Source organism: Loxodonta africana, chromosome 5 (genome assembly GCF_030014295.1).
Source record: "Loxodonta africana isolate mLoxAfr1 chromosome 5, mLoxAfr1.hap2, whole genome shotgun sequence".
In the NCBI taxonomy this organism is placed as follows: Eukaryota; Metazoa; Chordata; class Mammalia; order Proboscidea; family Elephantidae; genus Loxodonta; species Loxodonta africana.
The window spans coordinates 146,687,143-146,714,905 of record NC_087346.1 but is presented as its reverse complement, the minus strand read 5'-3'; the positions used below and the strand labels follow the sequence as shown (position 1 = coordinate 146,714,905).

Below are 27,763 nucleotides of genomic sequence, written 5' to 3'. Positions count from 1 at the left end.
AGCTCCGGGCGGGAGGGGAGGGCCTCGGGGAGTTTCAGAAAACTCTAAAAAAAAAAAAAAAAAAAGCCTCCCGGGGATCTAGGAGGGGAACGCAACTCTCGCAGAGGAACGCAAGGTCAGGAATAGGTCAGCTAGGCCTCTAGGGAGGAGGGCGGGGAATGAATACAGGTTAGTCCTGGGAAGCACCTTGCTTCAAATTCCTCCATTTAAAGCCTAGGTTAAGGAGAGGAGACTTCGAGTCGCTGTGGAGAGGAATGTCAGTCTGCCTTTTCACCCGTAGTTACCTGGTACCAGCCTCAGCCCTTTAGGAGGCCCAGAGGGTTCTGCTTACCGTGTTCAACCCTCGGCTAGTTGATCAGAGGTCTAATGGACTGACAGAGAAATGCGAGAAAACTGGGTAGGCTGAGAACCTGTGAAAGATCATGTTACTGGACTAATGACCATAAATTCCAGGAGCACAAGAAGCAGATACGTTGTGCTCCCCCTTGTATCTGCATTATCTATCACAGTTCCATGAAGGCATGGGGGTTCAATACTCACCAAAAAATGGAGTAGGAGGAGGTAAGAAACACCCTTGGCATTAGAGTGTGCAGTTTATTTCTAATCTTTCTGTGCCTCACTTTCCTCATATATACAATGGGGCAATAATAATACCTACCTCTAAAGATTTTTATCAGCATTAAGAGAGTTAATATATTTGAAGAGCTTAGAACTAGTAAGCACTAGTAAACACCGTTAGCTTTTATTATTATATAAAACAGCTGTGTGAGGTAGATGTTATCAGCATTTTACCCCTGAGGAGCCTAAGTCTTAAAGACATTCTGGTAGTTGCCCAGGGTCCCACAGTTAGTGAATAATCTGACCATCTAGGTCTGACAATACTCTCCCAGGCACTGTGTTAGCTGCATGGAATATGGAGATGGCTTATACACAGTCTGTCCTAAAGAAGCAGGGATAACTCTTAAGTAATGGAATAGAGATAAGGTCCTTGATATCTCTTTCCCTGTCTTAAGAGTCCATGGTGGAGCAAACTGTTAAGGCACTCTGCTGCTAACCAAAAGGTTGGAAGTTTGAGTCCATCCAGAGGTACCTTGAAAGAAAGATCTGGGAATCTACTTCTGAAAAATCAGCCATGGAAAATCCTATGGAGCATAGTTCTACTCTGACATGCATGGAATCACCATGAGTTGGAATAGACTCCATGGCAACAGGAGTGGTAGTAGTCTTAGTTACCTAGTGCTGACGCAACGAGAGATACCATAAGTATGTGTTTTTAAAGAACAGAAATTTAATTCATTATAGTTCTGAAGGCTAAAAGTCCAAATCAGCATCTTAACCATGTTGAAATTTTCCGTGGGCCTCTATTAGTTTCTGGTGACCACCAGCAATCTTTGGTGTTCCTTTGTTTATAAATGATCCTCACATGGTATCTGTCTTCCCCCTGCGTGTGTGTACTGTGTCTATTCTCCTCTTTTTATAAAGTACTACATAGAAGTGATTAGGTTTATGACCACCATACTACCCTACTCTGTTAGGACAGTATTAACATAACAAAAGAAAGACCCTATTTCCAAACAGACTCATATTTACAAATACAGGGGTTAGGACTTCAACACATATTTTGAGGGACCCGATTCAAGCCATAGCATTCTCCTTGTCCCCCCTAGCTGTCTTTCCCTCTCTTTTTTACTCTATTCTTTCTCTATGGCTTTGCCTGTGTATTTTTTATATTCCAGAAGACACATCCTTATGTACCCTCCGTTTCTTTACTTCATTTTGATCTTTCACTCCAGCTATCTTGGGATGTAGAATCAGACCTACAAATGCATCAGTTATACAGAGAAATGAGCTCCAAGAGAACACCACTTTGTTTTAGCCCCAGCACTTAGAACAGTGTTTATCACACAGTTAGTTTTCAGTGAGTATATACAGGCAGTTCCCAACTTACAATAGAGTTCCAACGACTCCATTGTAAATTCATTCTGATGTAAGTTCGATACCTCATTTTTCTTTTGTTTTAGTTATTATTGCCTTTTATTATCAATATCTTTAAAAATCTGATCCTTGTCTTTGGGGGTTGGAAACATTACATATAAACTTACGGATATATTTTAATACATACATAAAAAAATACACACATCTGTAAAAAAATGGACAACATTGGCATTTTGTCAGTTGCAGTAATAACTCCACTTGTGGAAGGTTCTGGATCATCTGAATTATCCCTGGGAGTGGAGATGGTGTTTCTAGGTGGTAAATTAGTGAGAGTCCTCTGTATGGTCCTTTTACGTGCTGCAACAATGTATGTAATACATTTTACTAACAATAAGATGCACCAAAAAAAAAAAAAATAGAAAGAAAAACCAGATGGTGGTAAGTGTGGTTTGTCGTAACTCAAATACATTGTAAGTCAGGGACTACCAGTACTGAATAAAGAAAGAAGGAATGAGGGAAGTTGGCCATGCGTAATTTCTCCATCTTAACTAACTTAATATACCACATTTAATTTCCCATTGTCTGTGTTGTTCACTATCATACCCCTGGATTGTTTGTGTTTAACTTAGAACAACAACAAAACAGTCTAACCACACACAGAGTTTCACTGTAACCGGAATTTGAAGCTGTATGGTCAGGTAAACAGTAATAACAGCCACTTTGGACTCTGGCCATTTGAGGAAATTTGTTTAAAATGACAAAATAGAAGAAATAAAGTGATAAAAATAAACCCTGTGGATCATTTTTCCCTTCTAAAGAAGCTGTTAACAATATACCCATATGCTGTGTAATATAGCAATTAATCACCTGATATATCCAGAATGATTGATTTAAATTGAACTTTAGCCCTAGAAGGAAGACATTGACCAGTGTAGTATCCTTACTTTAGATTACTGCAATCACAGCAGATTCAGAATTATTATTAAGGCCAAGGTTGCTGATTTAATGACCTTTCTATATGATATCTTCTCTTATATGACAGCTGACTAATTCTAACAGACCATCTAGTCATTGACCACCAAAAGGAGACTGGATGAGGCATACAGACCGAGCAGTGAACACCCACAGCACAGAGTATCTCATGTGATGCTGATGGATTGAAATTCTTTCTTTCCTGCTCTCATCTCTGAAAAACTGCATGCTACAGATAAGGAAAAAAAGATGCCAAATCATTCCCTGGTGACTGAAATACACGATGACACTAAGCTTCTTCTACAGTATTTCCCAACCCTAGTTTTGAGGGCCCTGGAAAGGATTAATGGTCAGGGAAGGTCAACTCTAAGTCATTTGATTCTGTTTATTCGAGTATGTGACACAGCACTTTCACCAAAAGGAGTCAGCTGTGAAAGCAAATCAAAAAATATTGCAGTTGAAATCATAGTCCTAACCCACTACCAGAGTTATCCCTCACCGTCAGTCAAAACAGCCAATCAACAACTGCTGTAGCAGGCTAGCCTGATTTATAGTTAGTAAATTAGTTTCCAAGGACTGCTGTAACAAAGTACCACAAAGTAGGTGGCTTAAAACAACAGAAAGTTATTGTCTCACACTTCTGGAGGCTAGAAGTCAACATCCAGGATGTCGGCTGGGCCATGCTCTCTGGGAAGGCTCTAAGAAAAGATCCTTTCTTATTCTTGTCTCTTCCAGCTTCTAGTAGTCCCAAGTGTTCCTTGGCTTGCGGCTAAAGCTTCACATGGCTGACCTTTCTCTGTCTTGGTATTTCTTTTATAAGGACATTTACTCATATTAAATCAGGGCCCACCCTACTCCAGTAGGAGTCACTGAGTAGTACAGACCATTAGGCCCTTGGCTGTTAATCATAAGGTTAGAGGTTCAAGTCCACCCAGAGGCACCTTGGAAGAAAGGCCTGTCAATCTAATTCCAAAAGATCAGTGATTGAAAACCCTATGGAGCACAGTTCTATTCTGACACACGTGGGGTCTCCATGACTTGGAATTCACATGATGACTTTTTTTTTCCTACTCTTTCAATTACCTCATGTTAACTGATAATATTTTTAAAGACCCTATTTCCAAACAAGGTCACATTCACAGGTCATCAAAACAAAATCAAACCCGTTACTGTCAAGTCAATGCCACCTCACAGTGAGTGACCCTATAATACAGAGTAGAACTGCCCCATATGGTTTCCAAGGAGCAGCTGGTGGATTCGAACTGCCAACCTTTTGGTGAGCAGCCAAACACTTAACCACTGCACCCAGGGTTCAGGTCACCAGGGGGACACAAGTCAACCCATAACAAGGAGTAAAGCTTTTAGTAGTGATGATGTGATTATTAAAAGATAGCCAGTCGGTTAAAATGCAGTACCAAACGCTAAATTTTATTCATTTTCCTTTAGGATATTTTATATCCAAATGGACCTCATTTAATCAAACATATATAGGCCAGCAGTTTTCCCTAAATCCTTGCTTTTTTTTTAAATTAGTGAATACTATTTCCCCAATGATTTTCACTATATGTTATAATCATAAATTAGTTGCTCTGAAAAGAAGTGTGCCACAAAGATATGGTAAGCCCTTTCTCACAGTGACAAAAATTGTAAACAATTAAAAGTTCATTGACAGGATAGTGGATAAATAATTTATAGCACATCCAATGGAAAAATATGCATCCATTCAAAAGAACAAGATAGATCTATATTTACCCATATGAAGTGAAACCAAGATTTACTATTAAGTTAAAAAAAAAGAACAGTGTGTTAAATGTGTGTTTAAGAAAAGTATCCATTTCTAGAATAATACAGAAGAAACTATGAGCAGGGGTTCTGGAATGGGAAGCAGTTAAGTATCTTTTGAAAAAAAAATTTATTTTTGTTGTTGTTGAGAATATATACAGAACATACACCAGTTCAACAATTTCTGCATGTACAATTCAGTGACATTGATTATATTTTTCAATTTGTGCAACCATTCTCACCTGCCTTTACCAAATAGTTTCTCCCTGGTTAACATAAGCTCACTGACCCCTAAGTTTCCTATCTACTGTTTCAAGCTGCTCATGTCAATTTGATCTATTATACATAGTTTTTTAAAAGAGTACAATGCTCAAGGCAGACATTCTTTACTAATTAAGCTAAACTGGTTTTTTTTTTATTGTCTGGTTTCTGGAAACCCTGGTGGCATAGTGGTTAAGTGCTACGGCTGCTAACCAAAAGGTAACCCACCAGGTACTCCTTGGATTTTCTGTGGGGCAGTTCTACTCTGTACTATAGGGTCATTATGAGTTGGAATTGACTTGATGGCAGTGGGTTTTTGTTTTTCTTTTAATTGTTTGGTTTAAAGAATACTTCGGGGGATATTTTTGGCTTAAGGTTTAAAGATTATCTCAGGGCAATAGTTTTGGGGGTTCATCTAGCCTCCTTGGCTCCAGAAAGTCTGGAGTCTATAAGAATGTGAAATTCTCTTCAGCATTTTTCCCCTCTTAATCAGAATTCTTCTACAGAATCTTTGATCAAAACATTTAGTAATGGTAGCTGGGCCTATGGCAAAGGCAGCAGTTGTTCATGCAAGTATCTTTTTAATAAAAACTCTTTGGTACAATTTTAATTATTTAGCATATTCATCTATTGCTCTTACATTATAAAATTAATAACAATTTATTTTAAAACAATTTAGGCAATAACTTTTAAAACTTTAAAAATAATGCTATTATCCCAAAGTTCACCCTTCAGCCGAGGATTAGACAAACAACAACACGGTTGAGGAACATGATTCTTAGTTTAATCATATGAGACCAAATGGGCAACACTTGCCTAAAAGCAAAGATGAGACGGCAGGAAGTGACAGGGAACCCGGGCTGGGGAAGGGGGACAGTGTTGACACATGGCGGGGATTGCAACCAATGTTACAAAACAATTTGTGTATGAATTGTTGAATGAGAAACTAATTTGCTCTGTAAACTTTCACTTAAAGCACAATAAAAAAGAATAATGCTATTAAAGGAAAAAATATTTGATTATATAATCAGTGGCAACATACTAATTGTGAGTACAGTCATTTTATATTTATCCCAAAATTTTATTCTAACCCACACTGTACATATGTTTTGTCCCTAGATTCTCTGTTTATACGGCCCTTTGATCCCCATCTACCCTCTCCCATGGGACCCGAACTATCCTCAACCTTTTGGTTAGCAGCCACAGCACTTAACCACTATGCCACCAGGGTTTTCTCCTTGAAAACAGGGATAGCATTTTAGGTGACACTGGGGAAATGGGTATGGTAGAAATGTCAACTGAAAAAAGCAGCATCAAAACTGTACCGATAGTATAATCCTCACTAAGTTAAAAAATGCATAAAAAGACTGTAAAGAAGAAAGGCAAAATCATAACAGGATATTTTCTCTAAATGATAAGAATTATCCCCCGAATTATCCCCTTTTATATTATTTCCAATTTCTTAAAATGAGTATATTTTACTTTTAACATCAGAAATACATCAACTGAAGTTTTTAATGATGTACACAAGGCATTTTACATGGAAAACTGTTTATGATAAATTAGTATATGTGACAAGCAGAAACTAATATACTACAAAACAATCCTATGACAACTGTATTTTATAAATACATCCAAAAGGGGGCAAAAAGGAAACATATCAAAATGGTAACACTGGTAGACTTTTGGTGGCGCGACTGTGGCTGATTAGGGGGTAAGCTACTTTTTTCCCAAAATTTTTATAGCTGAAAAATGAAAGCATCTTTATTTATTTTACTGTTTCAGTATAATTAGCATCAACCACTAGTAGGTCTGCAATGCCAGAGCTGTCTACTCTGGTGGAGTCCCAGACTGCCTTATAGACACGGTAAGAGAGTCTGAAGATGCTTCCAGTACCTGTGCCTGGATGCCTCTGGCTCCATCTCCTGCCACATGAGCCCATCCTTCTGATGTGGGAATCTCCCAACTGTCACTAGGAAACCATTCCAATGAGTTCCAGCTGGCTTCTACTCCTCAGACCACCAAGCCCCCGCAGCAGTTCCTGCATAACAGGCACACTACACTCTAGGCCTTGATTAGGCCTCTGTAGCCAGCCAGGGTTGCTGCCAGCTCCTTGGATGGTATCTCCCACGCTAAGCATTTTTCCTGTTCAGTGGCTCTTTTGTGTCTTTAACAAGTCTCAGTGTCCATTCCCGGAACTTCAGGTTTGCATGTTTGGAGCACACATTTCCCAGTCTTGACTAAAAGAATGGGGCATCAGACTGGAACACAAGCTCCACTTACTGTGCCCTTTTTACAGGGTGCGGGGTTCACTGAAACCTAGTACATGAGAAGAAATGCTTGAACATATACAAAGATGTAACAGAAGAGCTAAAAAGAAGAGATATAAAAGAAAGAGGGAGAAAAGATAGAAATAAAAGATGAAGAAAAGCACAGTGGGAAAAGGAGTTTAAAAAAGGGAAAAAAGATAAGGCCAAAGTGGAAAGAAAAAAACAATAATTAAAATTTATTAAAGTCTTACCATGTAAATGCTTTACATGAATTATCACATCTAATCCTCACAACTACTCTATGTGGAAAGTTCTACCATATTCCCCCAAAAACCCATTGCAGTGGAGTCGATTCAAACTAACGATGACCTGCCCCACAGTAGAACTGCCCCATAGGGTTTCCAAGGCTATAATCTTTATGGGTGGAGACTGTCACATATTTCTCCCATGGAGCAGCTGGTAGGTTCAAGCTGCTAAGCAGTCAAGTGCTTAACCCACTGCACCACCAGAGCTCCTCTCTCCCCACTGACCAATTCTAACTCATAGCAACCCTGTAGGACAGGGTAGAGCTGCCCCATAGTTTTAAAGGAGCACCTGGTGGATTCAAACTACTGACCTTCTGGTTAGCTGCTGTAGCACTTAACCCCTATGCCACCGGGGTCTTCACCGACAGAGAAGGAAAATAACGCTTAGAGAAAGTAATTGTCTTATCCAAGGTCACAGAGCTAGTTAATAGAAAATCAGGGATATAAATCCATGTCTTTTTTTTCTTTTCCTAATATTTTAATGTGTTTTAGGTGAAAATATACACAGCAAATTAGACTCTCATTCAACAATTCATTCACAAATTTTTCGCTGACATCAGTTATAGTCCCCACAATGTGTCAACACTCACCATTTCCACTCTGCCTGCCCTGTTCCCATCCATCCAGTTTCCCTGCCCTCCTTGCCTTCTCATCTTTACTTCTGGGTCAGTGTTGACCATTTGCTCCTATAGTTCATTTTTTAAAGGAGTATATTCCTCACTGGTGTTATTGTTTATATTATAGGTCAATCTATTATTTGGCTGAAAAGTGACCTCTGGGAGTGGGTTCAGTTTCAGGTTGTCCTAGGCTGGGTTCTCTAGAAAAGCAAAACCAGTGAAGTGTATAAATATACAGAGAGAGAGAGAGACAATGAGAGAGAAATTTATGTCAAGGAAATTGCTCACACAGTTGTAGAGGCTAGGAAGTCCCAAGTCTGTGGGTCAGGCTGGAGGCCCCTCTGGACTCACGTAGCTGTGGGCTCTGGTGAACCAAGATTGCCAGGTCAGACAAAATGCCTCTAGCTCACAGGCTGTGGAGGCTGACAAATCCCAAAATGTGCAGGTCAGACAACAGGCCTCTGGCTCACAGGCTGTAGATGCTGACAAATCCCAAGCTAGGCAGATAAGCTGCTAGCTCAAGTCGTGAGAGCTAGAGGTCAGATTAACAGGAGCCAGTTGCAGGTCCAGGGTTAGCAGAAGCCAGCAAGCTTTGCCAGAAAGTCCACATACACTGGATGTAGGGCACACCCCGGGGGAAACTCCCTTTCAACTGATTGACTATTCATAGCAGATCTCATCATGGAAGTGATTAAATTATATCAAATCTCTTAAAAGTGAGTCTTAGGGTGATAGTCTCAGGGGTCCCTCTAGTCTTTATCAGTCCAGTAAGTCTGGTCTTTTTTAGGAATTTCAGTTTTATTCTACATTTTTCTCCCATTCTAACTGGGACTTTCTACTGTGACCCTGGTCAAAACTGTTGGTAGTGGTAGCCATGCACCATCTAGGTCTTCTAATCTCAGGCTAGAAGAGGCTGTGGTCTGCATGGGCCATTAGTCCTGTGGACTAATTTCTACCTTGAGACTTTGGTTTCCTTCACTCTCCTTTGCTCCAGGTGGGAAGAGACAAATAGTTGTATCTTAGATGGCCGCTCACAAGCTTTCAAGACCTCAGATGCTATTCACCAAACTAGGATACAGAACATTATCTTTGTGAACCAAGTTATGCCAACTGACTTAGTTTCCCCATGAGACTATGGCCCTGAGCCTTCAAACTCAGTAAATCAATCCCATGAAGTATAGTATTTGTATATATCTAGGAAGTATCCATAACTGTGCCCTACTATGTGTTTTATTGTATACATGAATACATACATATGCCCACAAATACACCTGTATATGTATGTGCATGTACTCCCATATGCCTTCCCAAACTCATATAGCATACATATCTACCTATGTAACCACTCACGTATTTTTTGCTTGTTATTATTGTTTTTGTGAAATTATATATGTTAAAGCACTTATCGTAGTTGTCCTTTATTCTTGCATACCCCTCACTGTCTTCATTTACCTTGGTCAAGTTGTGCTAACTTCTCCCATATTGTGTATTGTCATTTCCACCACCAGAATTAACCTCAGAACAAGGCCAGGGGGCGACTGTGGAACAGACCACCAATTGCTCATATGCAAGTTCAAGCTGAAACTGAAGAAAATCAAGGCAAGTCCACGAGAGCCAAAATATGACCTTGAGTATATCCCACCTGAATTCAGAGACCATCTCCAGAATAGATTTGACGCATTGAGCACTGGTGACCAAAGACTGTAGGAGTTGTGTAATGACATCAAGGACATCAGCCATGAAGAAAGCAAGAGGTCACTGAAAAGACAGGAAAGAAAGAAAAGACCAAGATGGATGTCAGAGGAGACTCTGAAACTTGCTCTCGAACGTCGAGCAGCTAAAGCCAAAGAAAGAATTGATAAAGTAAAAGAACTGAACAGAAGATTTCAAAGGGCGGCTCAAGAAGGCAAAGTAAAGTATTCATAATGACATGTGCAAAGAGCTGGAAATAGAAAACCAAAAGGGAAGAACATGCTTGGAGTTTCTCAAGCTGAAAGAATTGAAGAAAAAATTCAAGCCTCAGGTTGCAATAGTGAAGGATTCTTTGGGGAAAATATTAAATGACACGGGAAGCATGAAAAGAAGATGGAAGGAATACACAGAGTCATTATACCAAAAAGAACTAGTCGATGCTCAACCATTTCAAGAAGTAGCATATGATCAGGAATCGATGGTACTGAAGGAAGAAGTCCAAGCTGCTCTGAAGGCACTGGTGAAAAACAAGGCTCCAGGAACTGATGGAATATCAACTGAGGTGTTCCAACAAATAGATGCAGCACTGGAGGTGCTCCCTCGTCTATGCCAAGAAATATGGAAGACAGCTTCCTGGCCAACTGACTGGAGGAGATCCATATTTATGCCTATTCCCAAGAAAGGTGATCTAACCGAATGGGGAAATTCTAGAACAATATCATCAATATCACATGCAAGCAAAATTCTGCTGAAGATCATTCAAAAACAGCTGCAGCAGTACATCGACAGGGAACTGCCAGAAATTCAGGCCGGTTTCAGAAGAGGACGTGCAACCAGGGATATCATTACTGATGTCAGATGGATCCTGGCTGAAAGCAGAGAATACCAGAAGGATGTTTCCCTGTGTTTTATTGACTGTGCAAAGGCATTCGGCTGTGAGGATCATAACAAACTATGGATAACACTGCGAAGAATGGGAATTCCAGAACACTTATTGTGCTGAGGAACCTTTACATAGATCAAGAGGCAGTTGTTTGGATAGAACAAGGGGATACTGATTGGTTTAAAGTCAGGAAAGGTGTGCGCCAGGGTTGTATTCTCTCCCCATACCTATTCAATGTGTATGCTGAGCAAATAATCCGAGAAGCTGGACTATAAGAAGAACGGGGCATCAGGATTGGAGGAAGACTCATTAACAACCTGCATTATGCAGATGACACAGTCTTGCTTGCTGAAAGTGAAGAGGACTTGAAGCACTTACTAGTGAAGATCAAAAACCACAGCCTTCAGTACGGATTGCACCTCAACATAAAACAAAAATCCTCACGACTGGGCCAATGAGCAACATCATGATAAATGAAGAAAAGATTGAAGTTGTCAAGGATTTCATTTGACTTGGATCCACAATCAACAGCCATGGAAGCAGCAGTCAAGAAATTAAAAGACGCACTGCATTGGGTAAATCTGCTGCAAAGGACCTCTTTAAAGTGTTGAAGAGCAAAGATGTCACCTTGAAGACTAAGGTGCGCCTGACCCAAGCCATGGTATTTTCAATCGCATCATATGCATATAAAAGCTGGACAACGAAGAAGGAAGACCGAAGAAGAATAGATGCCTTTGAATTGTGGTGTTGGCGAAGAATGTTGAGTATACAATGGACCGCCAGAAGAAGGAATAAATCTATCCTGGAGGAAGTACAACCAGAATGCTCCTAGAGGCAAGGATGGTCTTACATACTTTGGACACGTTGTCAGGAGGGATCAGTCTCTGGAGAAGGACATCATGCTGGGCAAAGTACAGGGTCAGCGGAAAAGAGGAAGACCCTCAAAGAGGTGGATTGACACAGTGGCTGCAACAATGGGCTCAAGCATAACACCGATTGTAAGGATGGCACAGGACCGGGCAGTGTTTCATTCTGTTATGCGTAGGGTCAGAGCCGACTCGACGGCACCTAACAACACTAGCTAGTAAGAGATTCCCCCTCCCTCCCTGTCTTAGTCATCCAGTGCTGCTATAACAGAAATAGCACAAGTGGATGGCTTTAGCAAAGAGAAGTTTATTTCCTCACCATAAAGTAGACTAAAGTCCAAATTCAGGGTGTCAGCTCCAGGGGAAGGCTTTCTTCCTCTGTCAGCCTTCTCATCAATCTTCCCCAGGATAGGAGCTTCTCTGTGCAGGGACCCCAGGTCCAAAGAACACGCGCTGCTCCCAGCACTGCTTTCTTGGTGGTATGAGGTCCCTTTGTCTCTTTCCTCACTTCTCTCTTTTATGTCTCAAGAGATTGCCTCAAGACACAATCCAGTCTTCTAGATTGCGTTCCACCTCACTAACACAACTGCCACCCATCCTCCCTCATTAACATCATAAAGGCAGGATTTACAACATAGAGGAAAATCACACAATACTGGGAATCATGGCCCAGCCCAACTGAAACACACATTTTGGGGGTGACTTAATTCAATCCATGACACTCCCCTACCCATCCCTGGTAACCATCAAAGAATGTTGCTTTCTGTGTGTATACCTAATCTTGACTTTTTATAAAAGTGGTATCATGCAGTATTCATCCTTTTGTATTTGACTTACTTCATTCAGCACAATGTCCTTGATTCATCCATGTTACAGGATGTTTCACAGACTCATCATTATTCTTTACTGCTGCACACTATTCTATTTTTTTACTACAATTTACTTATCCACTCATCTGTTCATGGACACTTAGGTTGTTTCTACCTTTTTGCTATTGTGAATAATGGTGCAATGAACATGGGTGTGAATCTGTTATCTTTTTTAATTCCATAACATGTACTTAACCTTACAATCAAAGGACAATTGTCTGTCATTAATTCATGTCAACAAACTAAATGCCTAACATGTGTTATTAACCTGTGATCTGGAGCCAAAGGTGACTAAGATAAAATTCCTGCTCTGTCTTAATGGTAGAGAGACAAGTAAACAGAGAATGATACCTCCGGAGATGAGAGTAAGTGGAGGTCCCATGAACACACAGTCTTAATCTAGCTTCCAGATAGTCAGAGAGGGCTTACTGGTAGAAATGGTCACTAAACTCAGTCCTGAAGACTGAGAAGGAATCATCCATTTGGGACTCTAAGAATTCTGTTTTCATTTATGCAGCATTAACTTTACTCCTACTGTGCAGGAAGGATGATGCTAGAGGCTCAGGATATAAGGTTGAACAAGCCCAGACTGCTGTTCTTAAGAATCTCACAGCTTTTAAAGAGACTCAAAAAGTTGCAATGTCTACCCATTCCAGAAGCAGCCTGCCGTGAGTGGTCATTGTTTACTCCTTGTTAATTCCAATCCCTCCTCTGGATGACTGCAGCTTAAACTACGTATTTTAATGAATAAAAAATCAGAATAATTATATAAATAAAAATGTAGTCTGTTAAACACATAATTTTATTTCTTAGCACTTTTAACTACCTGTCATTTTATTACAATTTCCCTGTTGTTACTAGGTGCCATCAAGTCGGTTCCAACTTACAGCAACCCTGTGTACAACAGAATGAAACGCTGTGTGGTCCTGCGCCATCCTCACAATCGTTGCTATATTTAAGGACATTGTGGGAGCCACGCTGTCAATCCATCTCCTTGAGGAAGACCCTCAAGGAGACAAGGAAACAATGTACTTATTAGTCTATTATCTGTGTCCCCAGAAAAATAGGCACACAGGTGTACCAGCTGCCGTTGAGTAGATTCCAACTCATGGTGATCCCATGTGTGTTGGAGTAGAACTGTCCTTCACAGGGGTTTCAACGGCTAAAAATTGTACTTTAGATGAAGGCTTATATAACTAGTTTCTCAAACAGTGCACATACTGTTTTATGACATTGTTTAACAACCCCACATCATGTCAACACTCTCCATTCTCAAACTGGGTTCCCTATTACCAGCTTTCCTGTCCCCTCCCGCCTTCTAGTCCTGGCCCCTGGGCTGTTGTGCCCCCCTTGAATGTCATTTTGTTTTATGGGCCTGTCTAATCTTTGGCTGAAGGGTGAACCTTGGGGGTGACTTCATTACTGAGCTAAAAGGGTGTCTGGGGTCCATACTCTCAGGGTTTCTCCAGTCTCTATCAGGCCAGTATGTCTGGTCTTTTTTTGTTAGAATTTTGTTCTGTTTTTCTCCAGCTCTGTCTGGGACCCTCTATTGTGATCCCTGTCAGAGCACTCAGTGGTGGTAACCATGCATCATCTCATTGTACCAGACTGTCTGGTGGAGGCTGTGGTAGATGTGGTCTCTTTCCCTTGTATGTTTAGTTTTCTTCATTTTTCCTTGCTCCCCAAGGAGTGAGACCAGTGGGGAATCTCAGATGGCCACTCACAGGCTTTAAAGACCCCAGATGCTACTCATCAAAGTAGGATGTAGAACACGTACCTTTATAAACTGGGTTGTCAACTGAGCTAGATGTTCCCCAAGACCATGGCTCCTATAGTCATCAGCTCAGCAATTCGGTCCCTCAGGGAGTTTGGATGTGTCTATGGAGCTTCCATGACCTTGCCTTGTACAAGCTGTGCTGGGTTCCCCAGTCTTGCGTACTGTCTTACCCTTCACCAAAGTTACCACTTATCTATTGTCTACTTAGTGTTTTTACATCCTCACCCCCCCCTTCCTCATAACCATCAAAAATTGTTCCTTTTTGTGTATAAACCTTTTCATGTGTTTTTACAGTACTGGTCTCATACAATATTAGTCCTTTTGTGATTGACGTATTTCACCTAGCATAGTGCCCTCCAGATTCATCCATGTTGTGAGATGCTTTGCAGATTGATCATTGTTCTTTATCGCTGTGTAATACTCCATTGTGTGTGTATGTACCACAGTTTATCCATCCGTTGATGGGTATCTAGGTTGTTTCCATCTTTTTGCTATTGTGGACAATGTCGCAATGAAATGGGTGTGCATGTGTCTATTCATGTGACGAGTCTTGTTTCTCTAGGATGTATTCCCTAGGTGTGGGATTGCTAGATCATATGGCATTTCTTCTTCTACCTTTCTAAGGAAGTGCCACATCGTTTTCCAAAATGGCTGTAACATTTTGCATTCCCACCAGCAGTGCATGAGAGATCCAATCTCTCCGCAGGCTCCCGCAGGCTCTCCAACATTTGTTGTTTCCTGTTTTTTTGATTCATGCCAGCAATGCTGGGGTGAGACAGTATCTCATTGTGGTTTTGATTTGCATTTCTCTAATGACTGGTGAATGCGAGCATTTCCTCACGTTTCTGCTGGCTGCTTTAATATCTTTGGTGAAGCTTCTGTTCATTTCCTTTGCCCAGTTTTTATCTGGATTATTTGTGTTTTTGTTGTAGAGGTGTTGAATTTACTGCAGATTTTAGAAATTAGACCTTTGTCTGATTTGTACTAGTCAATGGCTGATTTTTCAGAAGTAGATGACCAACCAGGTTTTCCTTTAAAGGCACCTCTAGGTGGACTCAAACTCTCAACCTTTCAGTTAGCAGCCAAGCACATTAAACATTAGTACCACCCAAGGACTCCAAGGCACACGTAATAAGCATAAAATATTTTATGATCCATGAATAAATGAGAATTTGAAAGGTCTTTACAAATGAAAATTCTCATTATTCAGTAATGCATATATTTTCTTTAAAGAAAGATTAACCAAAACCCAAACAGGGTATATTTAAAATCCTTCTTGTTTTCAACAATTGTTTCCCTCTCACTGGTTCTCGTTGTGACCCCAGAGCAAGAATTCATACCTAAATTGGGTTCGGGGTGGGACGCAGCTGTCATCACCACTTTTACCACAGGTTTCCAATTATTCTCCTTGAGAACAATGTGGGCTGCTCCACAACCAACATGAGGTCCAAACATAGAGTAGTCCCATCCCCTAGGTTGTCATTTAGAGATAGCTTAGATAATGCCAACCGAAAGGTCGATGGTTTGAACCCACCAACTGCTCTGCAAGACAAAGACATGGCAGTCTGCTTCTGTAAAGATCACAGCCTAGAAGGCCCTATGGGGCAGTTCTACTCTGTCCGACAGGGTCACTGAGTTGGAATCCACTTGGTTTTAGATGGTGCCAAGGCCATAGTTTACTTCATTACAAATGTGGAGAACTAATGTATTTATTGGAAACTCTCGTGGTGTAGTGGTTAAGTGCTAATGGCTGCTAACCAAAAGGCTGGCAGTTCGAATCCACCAGGGATCCTTGAAAACTCTATAGGGCAGTTCTACGCTATCCTATAGGGTTGCTATGAGTTGGAACCGACTTGACAGCAATGGTCTGTAATGTTTCTTTGCAAAATTTGTAGACAGAGAAGAGTCTTCCATCTTGTGACTGTATCTCTGTGTTACTTATCTTATTCTTACTAAGTACTTCCTAGCCAACATCAGGTCTTTGACCTCCAATTAAAGGCTCTATTATGGGCTGACACGAAGAGATCAGGAAAGGTACAGTGTACATGTACATGGCCTGAAGGTAGGGTGGCTATTTTCAGGGACGACTTTACTCAACTGTTTACATCATGTTGGGAGGGAACTATTACAAGTTTTTGGAATAGAAAAGAATGATAAGTTTCCAGTAAATTGTCAGCCTGACATTCACTGTAGTGATGAAATCTGGCAGGTGATTGCTTAATCCCTGCCTACAGACAGGAAAAGTGTTTAGGGAACCATTAGTTCTGCTTCCTTCCTCCCTCCCCCTGACATTAAAAAACAAAACATCAACAAAAAAACTCATAAACCCAAAAACATAGTTAAAACAAAAAAATTTTCCACGCATATACGGCAATTCCCTGAGAAACTGTAAATGCTGAGAGATATGTAGGCAGAAAGAATAGGGGTGTCATATGTCTACTTCCCACTTACCTGGCTTACAGCTGGGTTTGTGTGTGTGTATGTGGGAATGGGTTTTTATGTGTGTTTTATAGCATAGTTAATACATAAAACATTGACCTCAGTTCTAATCCCACCTCTGCCACTAACCACTCAGAATTACTACTTATACCCTGGGCAAATCATTTGCTTCTTCTGGGGCCTCAGTAAAAAGATCAGTGGTTGCCAGGGCTTATAGGGCCCTGGTGGAGCAGTGGTCAATGCATTTGACTGCTAACCAAAGGTCAACAGTTCAAAGCCAACAGAAACATGCAGTAATCTGCCTCCACAAAGATTTACAGCCTTGGAAACCCTAGGGGATCGCTATGAGTCAGAACTGACTGGTGGGCACTGGGTTTTTCGGTTTGCCAGGGCCTGAGGGGAAAGTAGGGCAGAATGAATAGGTGGAGCACAGGGGATTTTTAGAGCAGTGAAACTGTATCATACTGAAATGGTGAATATCTGACATTACGTGTTTGTCAAACCTATAGAACTGTACAACACAAAAACTATGGACCTTAGTTAATAAGAATGTATCACTATTGGCTCAGTAATTGTAACAAATATACCACACCAATGCAAAATGTTAATAACAGCGGAAACTGTGGGTAGGGGGAGAGGTTGTATATAAAAACTGTACTTGCTGCTCACTTTTTCTGTAAACATAAAACTATTCTACAAAATAAAGTCCTATTAACTTTTTAAAAATCCTACTTAAGGCATATGTTTATTTCAGAAAATAAATCAGTTTTGAAGGTTCTGAGAATACCAATGTTAGAAGTCTGAGGTCTGGATCAAACAGATCTGAGCTCCCATCCAGCTGTGTTGTTGTTATTGTTGGGTACGTGGAGTCGATTCCAACTCCTAGCGACCCTATAGGACACAGTAGAACTACCCGATCAAGTTTCCAAAGAGTGGCTGATGGATCTGAACTGCCGACCTTTCGGTCAGCAGTTGAGGTCTTAAGCACTAGGCCACCAGGGCTCCCCAGCTGTGTTACCCAGGGCAAACTACCTTTCCTCTCCGGTTTTCACGTGTAAACAAGGGGAAACAGAAATGCATACCTCATACTGTTGTGAGGCTTAACTGAATTAATATCTGTAACAGGCTTTGCATAGTACCTGGCACAGTAAAAATTCAGTATCTTTTAATATTATTATAAAATCAACAAGTCACCATCTAATTAATTTCAACTCAGTGGTGACCTCATGTTTGTCAGAGCAGAACTGTGTTCCATAGGGTTTTCAGCAGATGACTTTTTTAGAATTGATCACCAGGCCTTTCTCCCAAGGTGCCTCTTGGTGGAATTAAACTGCCAATATTATTACATACATTAAAATAATAAGAATATCCCAAGAGATCATCAGAGGTACCTTGTTCTTTTGCAAAACCAGGCTTAGAAATCATTGGGAATAAAAAGTTCAATTTGGATGATTCAAGTAAGCCTCCCTTCAACATTCCCAACCTAAAATGTGCATACTATTTTTCTTACTAGCATTTTTGAGGAAGTTAAAACTGTATCAATCCATTGCTTCGTTATCCTTACATAGTTTAAATATTCCCAAGTAACTGACACTGTGGAAGGTTATAAACTTTTCTTTGCAAAGGTGTTATTGTTGGTGACAAGGAGTAACTGATTTGTGGTTTAACATTGCTAGAAAAATAAATGTAAGTGTGCACATCTGTTGATACCAGATCTCTGGCAAAATAACCTTTGAATAGGTGAATAATAGACCTATAAAACAGTAGGTAATACCGACCTAATCTGTAGAGGAAACAGTGAATAAATATCCTTGTGAAGTATTAACCAAATGTAAATATCTAATTTGAGCCAGTTTTAGGATAGGTCAAAATAAAAGGAACGCTGTTTATTCATGTTTTCTGACCATTCCAAAGAAAGGTGGTCCACGAGAATGCAGAAATTATCAAAAATATCATTAATATAATATCACACCCAAGTACAGTTCCGCTGAAGATCATTCAAAAGCGACTGCAGCAGTACATCGACAGGGAACTGCCCGAGGTTCAAGTCAGAATCAGAAGAGGATGCGGAACAAGGGACATCATTATTGATGTCAGATGGATCTTGGCTGAAAGCAGAGAATGCCAGAAAGATGTTTACCCGTGTTTTATTGACTAAGCGAAGGCATTCAACTACACATCATAACAAATTACAGATAACACTGCAAAGAGTGGGAATTCCAGAACACGCAATTGTGCTCATGAGGAATCTGTACATAGGCCAAGAGGCAGTCGTTTGAACAAAACAAGGGGGTACTATGTGGTTTAAAGTCAGGAAAGGTGTGCGTCAGGGTTGTATCCTTGCACCATACTTATTCAATCTGTATACCAAGCAAATAATCTGAGAAGCTAGACTATACGAAGAACTCGGCACCAGCACTGGGGGAAGAATCATTAGCAACCTGCGACATGCAGATGACACAACCGTGCTTGCTGAAAGTGAAGAGGACTTGAAGCACTTACTCATGAAGATCAAAGACTACGCCTTTCAGTATGGATTGCACCTCAACATAAAGAAAACAAAAATCCTCACAATTGGACCAATAAGCAACATCATGACAAATGGAGGAAACATTGGAATTGTCCAGGATTTCATTTTACTTGGATCCATAATCAACACTCATGCAAGCAGCAGACAAGATATCAAACAAAACATTGCATTGGGCAAATCTCCTGCAACACGCCTCTTTACGGTGTTGAAAAGCAAGGACGTCACTTTGAGAACTAAGGTGCGCCTGACCCAAGCCATAGTATTTTCAGTCTCCTCATACGCATGCAAAAGCTGGACAAAGAATAAGGAAGACTGAAGAAGAAATGATGCCTCTGAATTATGGTATAGGCAAAGAATATTGAATATACCATGGACTGCCAGAAGAAACAAATGTCTTCAAAGAAGTACAACCAGAATGCTCCTTAGAACCAAGGATGATGAGACTTCGTCTCATGTACTTTGGACATGTTATCAAGAGGGACCAGTCCCTGGAGAAGAACATCATGCTTGGCAACGTAAGTCAGCGAAAAAGAGGAAGACCCTGGATGAGATGGACTGACACAGTGGCTACAACAACGGGATCAAGTATAACAAAGATTGTGAGGATGGCACAGGTTAGGGCAGTGTTTCATTCTGTTGTACAGTCACTATGAATCAGAACCAACTTGACAGCACCTAATAACAACATGTATTAACAAAGAATTATAGGTTTAATCCTTTCGGTCTCTTCCTGCACATTCCTGAGAAATATTACTTCCTTTGCCTACAGCATAATACCTCTGAGATCTTCCTCTCCAACCTTAAGGCTGTTCTTGGCGTTGATGATTGTTGTTGTTAGGTGCCGTCGAGTCGGTTCTGACTCATAGCTCCCTTATGCACAACAGAACGAAACACTTCCAGGTCCTGAGCCATACTTACAGTTGTTGTTAGGCTTGAGCCCATTGTTGCAGCCACTGTGTCAATCCACCTTGTTGAGGGTCTTCCACTTTTCCACTGACTCTGTACTTTGCCAACCATGATGTCCTTCTCCAGAGACTGATCCTTCCTGACAACACGTCCAAAGTATGTAAGACCCAGTCTTGCCATTCTTGCCTCCAAGGAGCATTCTGGTTGTACTTCTTCCAAGACAGATTTGTTCGCTCTGCTGACAGTCCATGGTATACTCAACATTCTTCGCCAACACCACAAGTTAAAGGCACCAATTCTTCTTTAGTCTTCCTTATTCATTGTCCAGCTTTCACATGCATATGATGCAATTGAAAATACCATGGCTTGGGTCAGGCGCACCTTAGTCTTCAAGGTGACATCTTTGCTCTACACTTTAAAGAGGTCCTTTGCAGCAGGTTTACCCAATGCAATGTGTCTTTTGATGTCTTGACTACTGCTTCCATGGCTGTTGATTGTGGATCCAAGTCAAATGAAATCCTTGACAACTTCAATCTTTTCTCCATTTATCATGATGTTGCTCACTGGTCCAGTTGTCAGTTTGTCGTACTGTGGGGACTTGCGTGTTGCTGCGATGCTGGAAGCTTTGCCACCGGTATTCAGATACCAGCAGGGTCACCCGTGGAGGACAGATTTCAGCTGAGCTTCCAGACTAAGACAGACTAGAAAACAAGGACCCAGCAGTCTACTTCTGAAAAGTATTAGCCAGTGAAAACCTTATGAATAGCAGCGGAACACTGTCTGATATAGTGCTGGAAGATGAGCCCCCCAGTTTGGAAGGCACTCAAGACACGACTGGGGCAGAGCTGCCTCCTCAAAGTAGAGTGGACCTTAATGATGTGGCTGGAGTAAAGCTTTCGGGGCCTTCATTTGTTGATGTGGCACGACTCAAAATGAGTAAGAAACAGCTGCAAACATCCATTAATAATCGGGACCTGGAATGTACGAAGTATGAATCTAGGAAAATTAGAAATCATCAAAGATGAAATGGAACACATAAACATCGATGTCCTAGGCATTAGTGAGCTGAAATGGAGTGGTATTGGCCATTTTGAATTGGACAATCATATAGTCTACTATGCTGGGAATGACAACTCGAAGGGGAGTGGTGTTGCATTCATCGTCAAAAATAAGATTTCAAGATCTATCCTGAAGTACAATGCTGTCAAGTGATAGGGTAATATCTATACACCTACAAGGAAGACCGGTTAATATGACTATTATTCAAATTTACACACCAACCACTAGGGCCAAAGATGAACAGAAGACTTTTATCAGCTGCTGCAGTCTGAAATTGATCGAACATTCAATCAAGATGCATTGATAATCACTGGTAATTTTAATGCGAAAGTTGGAAACAAAGAAGAAGGATCAGTAGTTGGAAAATATGGCCTTGGTGATAGAAACAATGCTGGAGATCAAATGATAGAATTTTGCAAGACCAACGACTTCATCGCAAATATCTTCTTTCACCAACATAAATGGCGACTATACACATGGACCTCGCCAGATGGAACACACAGAAATCAAATTGATGATAGCCATCAGTTATTGAAAGGCTAACTATATGACAGGCACTACATTATCTCACAACATTATGAAATAGATTCTGTCATCTGCAACTTCACAGATAAGGTAATCAGAGAGGCAAAAGTAGGATTTGAGGACAGGTTTTTTTTTTTTAATTGTTCTTTGGATCAAAGTTTACAGCTCACATTAATTTCTCATACAAAAATTTATATACATATTATTATGTGACATTAGTTGCAAACCCTATGTGACAGCACACTCCCCCTTTCTACCCCAGGTTTCTTGTGTCCATTGATCAGTTCCTGGTCCTTCCTGCCTTCTCATCCTGCCTCTGGAGATGAGCTTCCCATTTGGACTCGTATATCTGATTGAACACTCTTTGTGTCGTTTTATAATCCAGTCTAATCTTTGTCTAAAGAGCGGGCTTTGGGAATGGTTTTAGTTCTGGATTAACAGAGCAACCAGGGGCCGTGGCTTTGGGGTTTTGTCCAGTCTCAGTCATACCATTAAGTCTGGTCTTTTTATGTGAATTTGAGTTCTCCTCTGCCATTTTCTCTCACTCCATCAGGGACTCTCTGTTGTGTTCTCTGTCAGGAATGTCAACGGTGGTAGCTAAGCACCATTTAGTTCTTCTGGTCTCAGACTGATGAAATCTCTCTGGTTTATGTGGCTCTTTTGTCTCTTGGGCTAATATTTTCCTGGTGTCTTCATTCTCCTTTGCTTTAAGTGGGTTGGGACCAACTGATGCATCTTAGATGGCTCTTAAAAGCTTTTAAGATCCCAGAAGCCACTCACCAAATTGGGATACAGAACATTTTCTTAATAAACTGTTATGCCAAGTGACCTAGATGTCCCCCAAAACCATGGTCCCCAGGACCCAGCCACTGCTACTCTGTTCCTCCAAGTGTTTGGTTGTGTTCAGGAAACTTCTTAGCTTTTTAGTCCAGTTGTGCTTTCCCTGTATTGTGTGTTATCTGCTATCTAGTTAGTGAACTTCCTTCTCCCTCCCTCCCCACCTACCTAGCCATCAAAGAATGTTTCCTCCTCTGTTTAAACCTTTTCTTGAGTTCTTGTAATAGTGGTTTCATACAATATTTGTCCTGTGTGATTGACTAATTTCACTGAGCACAATTCCCTGCAGATTCATTCATGTTGTGAGGTGTTTCACGGATTTTTTTTATCATTTGCGTAGTATTCCATTGTGTGTATGTACCACAATTTATTTACCCATTCATCTGTTGATGGGCACCTAGGTTGTTTCCATCTTTTTGCTATTGTGAACAGGGCTGCAATGAACATGAGTGTGCATGTATTTATTTGTGTGAGGGCTCTTATTTCTCTAGGATATATTCTAAGGAGTGGGATTCCTAGATCGTGTGGTACTTCCATTTCTAGCTTTTTAAGCACCAAATCAATTTCCAAAGTGGTTGTACCATTTTACATTTCCACCAGCAGTGTGTAAGTGTTCCAGTCTCTCCACGACTTCTGCAACATTTATTGTGTTTTTTGGATTAGTGCCAGCCTTGCTGGGGTGAGATCATACCTCACTGTAGTTTTGATTTGCGGTTCTCTAATGGCTAATGGTGAGCATTTCCTCATGTGTCTGTAACAGCCTAAATGTCTTCTTTGGTGAAATGTCTGTTCATATCCTTTGTCCATTTTTTAATTGCCTTTTTGTTGTTGAGGTGCTGTAGTATCTTGTAGATTTTAGAGATTAAACTCTTATCCATGTATTTGATTTTGTCTTTTTTCCTTGCTTCTTGTTTTTGATTTCTACTTTTATGGCTTTATGGTCAGAAAAGATGCTTTGTAATATTTCAAGGTTTTGGATTCTATTAAGGCTTGCTTTGTGGCCTAATATGTCATCTATTCTGGAGAATTTTCCATGTGTACTGAAAAAGAAAGTATACTTGGCTGCTGTTGGGTGGAGTGTTCTGCATATGTCTTTGAGGTCAAGCTCGTTGACTATGGCATTTAGATCTTCTGTATCTTTACTGAGCTTCTTTCTAGATATTCTGTCCTTCACCGGAAGTGGTGTGTTGATGTCTCCTACTATTATTGTTGGGCTGCCTGTTTCTCTTTTCAATGCTGTTAAGAGTGTGTTTTATGTATTTTGGAGTCCTGTCATTGGGTGCATATACCTTTATCACGGTTATGTCCTCCTGGTGTATTGACCCTCTAATCATTATATAATGTCCTTCCCTATCCTTTGTGGTGGATTTTGCTTTAAAGTCTATTTTGGCAGAGATCAACAATGCCACTCTACTCTTTTTTGGTTGTTGTTTACTTGATGTATTTTTTCCATCTTTGAGTTTTAGTTGTTTTTGTCTTTGAGTCCAAGGCGTGTCTCTTGTAGGCAGCACATAGACAGATCACGGGTTTTTTTGTTTGTTTTAATCCATTTTGCCTCTCTGTCTCTTTGTTGATGCAGTTAGTCCATTTACATTCAGTAAAACTATTGATAGGCATAAGTTCAGTGCTGTGATTTTGATGTACTTTTTTTATGGTGTTCACATTTTCTTTGTTCCACTTAATTTTCTGTGCTGAGTCATTTTCCTTTATATATTTTCTTTTCATTATTATTGATTTTGTATTTGCTGAGTCTTCTATGTTCTTTTTTATTTTGATGGGTAGGTTACTTTCCTCTCTGATTTTACCTTAAAGTTTACCTCTATTTTTCTAAATTTAAACCAATCTTTTACTTTGTGATATTGCCTTAACTTCCTCTCTATATGCAAGTTGTATGTCTACACTATCTAGTCCCTCTTTTTTGTTTTAATGTTGTCATCGTTTACATATTGACATCTCTGTTTCCCTATTTTCAGTCTTTTAGCTTTGACTTATTTTTGTGACTTCCCCATCTGGGTTGATATCTTGTTGTTCTTTCCCGTGTTCTAGTCTTGGGTTGTTGTCTGATATTGTTGGTTGTCTAGCTGGAGGACTCCCTTCAATACTTCTTGTAATTCTGGTTTGGTTTTTACAAATTCCCTAAACTTCCGTTTATCTTGAAATGCCCTAATTTCACCTTCATATTTGAGAGACAGTTTTGCTGGATATATAATTCTTGGCTGGTAATTTTTTTCCTTCAAGGCTTTATATATGTCATCCCATTGCCTTCTTGCTTGTATGGTTTCTGCTGAGTAGTCAGGGATTAGTCTTACTGACTCTCCTTTGTAGATGACTTTTCATTTATCCCTAGCCGCTCTTAAAATTCTCTATCTCTGGTTTTATCAAGTTTGATTATGATATGTCTTGGTGACTTTCTTTTGGCATCTACCCTGGGTGGGGTTCGATAAGCATCTTGGATAGATATCTTCTCGTTTTTCACATCAGGGAAGTTTTCTGCCAACAAATCTTCAACAATTCTCTCTGTATTTTCTGTTATCCGCCTCCCCCGCCGTTCTGGTACTCCAATCACTCGTAGGTTATTTCTCATGATAGTGTTCCACATAATTCTTATGGTTTCTTCATTTTTTTAATTCTATTATCTGATTTTTCCTCAAATAAATTGGTCTCAACGGCTTTATCTTTGGTCTCACGAATTCTGACTTCCACTGCCTCAATTTTGCTCCTATGACCTTCTATCGAGTTGTCTAATTCTGAAACTTTGTTAATCTTTTGGATTTCTATTTGCTGTCTCTCTATGGGTTCTTGCCACGTGTTCTTAATTTCCTCTGCCACTTTGTCCATGCGTTCCTTGGTTTGTTCTGCAACTTGCTTCATATCCTCCCTGATCTCTTGAAGAGTTCTGTATACTAATCTTAGGAATTCTACCTGTGATAACTCCAAGACATCCTCTTCCTCCAGAAGGTTTCCTGGTTCTTTGTTTTTGTCACTCGCTCAAGCCATCTTGATCTGTTTCTTTATGTGATTTGATATTGACTGTTGTCTCTGAACCTTCGATAAGTTATTATATTTATTTATTGTATTGCTTACTGCGTCACAGCTTCTTGTTTTGATACACCCAAACAGGCTGGGTATGTGAGCTACTTTGGTTACTGGTGTCTTTGAAGCATTCATGTCCTGTTAGCAGGTGGTTACAGCTGCTACTAGGTACATAAGCCCAGGAGTCTGTTTTACTTTTCTTGTGTGGATTCAGCTCAGGTTTCCTGGTCGTCAGTCACTCAGTGTGTGGTACAGACTCTAATCTATAGTCCTAGACAGGGAGGGCTACATAGGGGTGACTGAAGCAGGCCCAGGTATCTGGCTGTAGTAGAAGGCTATATGCACAGCAAGGTAGGGTCTGATGGCTGCCCCTGTGTGCCTAGCTGGAAGGCGTGTCCCTGTCCCCTAGAACACGTAGATGGGTGGGTTTTACAGCCAGACTTTGGGCACTCAATGCTGTTGGCTGTAAGGACTGGGAGGCACCACTTATTCCCAGACCCCTGTCGTGGATGGCTAGGTGTAATGGGTGAAACTACCAGTCCTCGGGCCCCCGATGTTGGTGAGGACTCTACTTAATAGGCAGGGCAGTGTCAAATGTCACAAATCTGCAACTCCCCGTTGGCTGCTGCAGATGAAAATATGCTTCAAGTATATACTCTGTTGCCCTATGCTAATGAAGACATATGCTGTTGAACTGACCCACACAGGTCTAGGCAGAAGTAAAGGGCATTCGAAGTCCATAGATCCCTTATGCCTGTGCCTACCCTGAGTTCCTGGCTTAGGGGGCGTGATGACTTTTTTAAAGCCATGAGACTGGTGTGGGCACAGTTTGTCCTCAGTACTCAGCTTAGGAGAGATGGTAGTTTTTTTTTTCTATACCTCAAGAGCGGTTTGGGTGCAACAGCTCCTGTTTCCGACTTAATGGTTGTGGCAATTGTTGAATACTGCTGGACTGGTATCAGGGTGCAGCGGGGAGGAGGGTGGGTGAGGGGAAAGTGGCACTTCTCCGTTACTAAACTCCCAGGGGGACGGGTTACTTTGATCCTGTGCAGTAGGTTAAGACGCTTCCACTTATCTTTTGCACACCCCTGGCTCCAGAGGCTCATGCAGACTGTCTGCCACCCACTCTCCCGATGTGGTGAAAGGTGTCCCAAGCGCTACTGCTTGCCTCAACCAGTGTGGGCCAGCCAATCCAGCCCGTGGGGTGCTGGCTTTCTCAAGTCTGGCTCTTCTTCGCTGCTTCGGAACTGCCACTCAGTCTGATGCCTCAACTTTGTCTTTGATGTTCTTGGCCCCGCCTCTGCCAGGTCTGTCTTGATTTCACAGCAGTGCACTGCTCTCCTCTCTCCCTCTTCCACAGCTATGATGCCTTTGGTTTCTGTTAAAACAAGTCCAATCATGTAGCCTGTTAGGGGCTTCACCAGTAAAAAGGGGTGCAGAGGGTGGAAAATAATATATAGCAGAACAGGAGGCAGAGTGCACACTCCTTCAAGGTTCTCACCTGAGTGGTTGCTCTCAGCTATATTAAAGATGGCAGATATGAAATAATAACTAAGAGATAAACTGTATGTTATCGATACTACAAATGCAACAGGACTTCAACCAGAGAGCTCAGATGCCTAGGTTCCTGAACTGGGCCCATTCCTCACAATGTTCCTCAAAGTATGATGGTTGGAAAACCTTCATCAAAATCACATCAGGTACTTTTAAAGATCTCCTGGAGATCTGATTCAGTAAATTTGGGGGACAGTCTCAAATTCTATATATGATTCTTATGTAATTAAAGCTTGAGAAATACTATTCCAGGTACTAACTATGCTTTCAAAACCAAAATTGTTTCTCAAACCTGCAAGGTAGTTGCTGAGTCCATGGAAGTCATGGCACCCTTTGCAAAACACAATGATGTGATACACTTGTGTTAATACAAATGTGTTGCTGTTGTTGAGTTAGCGCCGACTGATGGTGACTTTATATGTATAACGGAATGGAAATATTGCCCAGTCCTGCACCACCGTCATGACCTTTGATATCAAACATATTTATTTTTATTTACAGTGTACGTTACATTAAATGTAAGAGAGCTAAATGTGGGAGTCAGGTTAGTGTAGGGTTCACTTTGGGAACCTGAGCTTAAATCCCTCCTCTGCTGCTTATTAGTTATGCAACTCCATGTAAGTTATTTAACGTCTCTGAGCCATAGTTTCC

The 27,763-nt window shown here is 40.8% G+C and overlaps 1 long non-coding RNA gene across 2 annotated transcripts in view; it reads right to left on the bottom strand.

The window, feature by feature from the left end:
* Positions 1-83: 83 nt before the first annotated feature.
* LOC104846022 (uncharacterized) overlaps positions 84-27,763 on the bottom strand; it is a 38,597-nt gene continuing 10,917 nt past the window's right edge. The window contains exons 3-4 of one of the 2 annotated variants that reach the window (XR_010322164.1): positions 11,903-26,936; positions 84-7,320 (exon numbers count right to left, since the gene is read on the bottom strand). This is a non-coding gene — a long non-coding RNA (uncharacterized LOC104846022). Of the gene's footprint in view, positions 7,321-11,902; positions 26,937-27,763 lie in introns of those variants that run through there. The other variant, XR_010322165.1, reaches the window with a different exon arrangement.